This window comes from Tamandua tetradactyla, chromosome 5, assembly GCF_023851605.1.
Source record: "Tamandua tetradactyla isolate mTamTet1 chromosome 5, mTamTet1.pri, whole genome shotgun sequence".
Taxonomy (NCBI): Eukaryota; Metazoa; Chordata; class Mammalia; order Pilosa; family Myrmecophagidae; genus Tamandua; species Tamandua tetradactyla.
In genome coordinates this window covers 150444753-150445986 of record NC_135331.1, presented here as the reverse complement: position 1 = coordinate 150445986, position 1234 = coordinate 150444753, and the positions used below count along the sequence as shown (strand labels likewise).

The 1234-nt window shown below is 30.8% G+C and overlaps 1 non-coding gene across 1 annotated transcript; it reads right to left on the bottom strand.

Annotated features, from left to right (window-relative positions):
* Nucleotides 1-585: 585 nt before the first annotated feature.
* LOC143685258 (U6 spliceosomal RNA) lies at nt 586-692 on the bottom strand. Its single transcript, XR_013176506.1, has one exon. It is a non-coding gene; the product is annotated as a U6 spliceosomal RNA (small nuclear RNA).
* Nucleotides 693-1234: the final 542 nt, after the last annotated feature.

Here is a 1234-nt window from a genome sequence, read left to right as displayed (position 1 = left end):
GGCTAGAAGTGTTTTTTGCATATGGATATCCAATTTTTCTAGTATCCCTTCTCTGCTCAATTTTTTGAAATTTTGTCAAAACTGTCATCCATATATAGACGAATGGCATATATATGTCTATTTCTAGATTCTTTATTCAGTTACATTGATCTATTTGTCCATCTCTATGCCAAACTGCAAATTACTTTGCTTTATAATAACTCTTAAAATCAGACAGTGTTAGTACTCTAACTTTTTTTCCTTCTTTTCAAATTTGTCAGCTTGTCAATTTGTACTAAAATATAGAATAGGAAATTTACTTTTATTTCTCCCCCTAGGAGAGGAACTTACTTCTATTTCTCCCAGCCTTAGGGTTATTGTTGTCATATATTTTGATTTAAATAAATAAGTTATAGTCCTTGTATTACATTATTATTGTCTTTTTTTTTTCTGATATAATATAAAATTTTAATCTTTTAGACGGAGTACTCAGATGTTTATGAAAAACTTTTTATAACTTTTCATTAAGAGTAGACCAACAATTTACATTATTTTACCAAGAAAACTAAATTCCACTTTTGTATGCATTCATGTTTTTTTTTCTTTAAAAATATGGAACGCTTCACGAATTTGCATGTCATCCTTGCACAGGGGCCATGCTAATCTTCTCTGTATCATTCCAATTTTAGTATATGTGCTGCCAAAGCAAGCACTGCATACATGATTTTACACAAAAGTTTTTTTAACATTATAAACAGTCTTAATTTTGGTTAGCATTGAATGTGATAGCCAGAATTTATGTTCACAAATTTTTCACAACTTTTTGTAGTTAGCAGTGACTAAAAAATTACTTTTTAAAACTTTCCACATTTATTAAGGGCTTGTAGCAACCGACTACAAAGTTCACTTTTTCAAACTTTCTACAACTTTCCATATTCATTCAGAGCTTGTAGTTAGCCATGGACTACACAATTTACTTTTTAAAACCCTCTACAATTTTCTATATCCATCTATAGCTTGTAGTCAGTAATGTATATAACAGACAACATTTACTTCATATTAGAAACATGTTAGTTCACAGAGTTAGCACTTTGCAAGACTGTATTTGAGGCAGCTAGAGGTCAGCAAGTTCTGCCATTAAGGCACTTTTACAGAATGGGGATTATTTAGAGACCTTTGGGACAGCACCACTTAAGTGAGCAGGGTGGGAATTATATTCTTATGTTTCTGCCATTTAGAAACAAATAGGTATTGA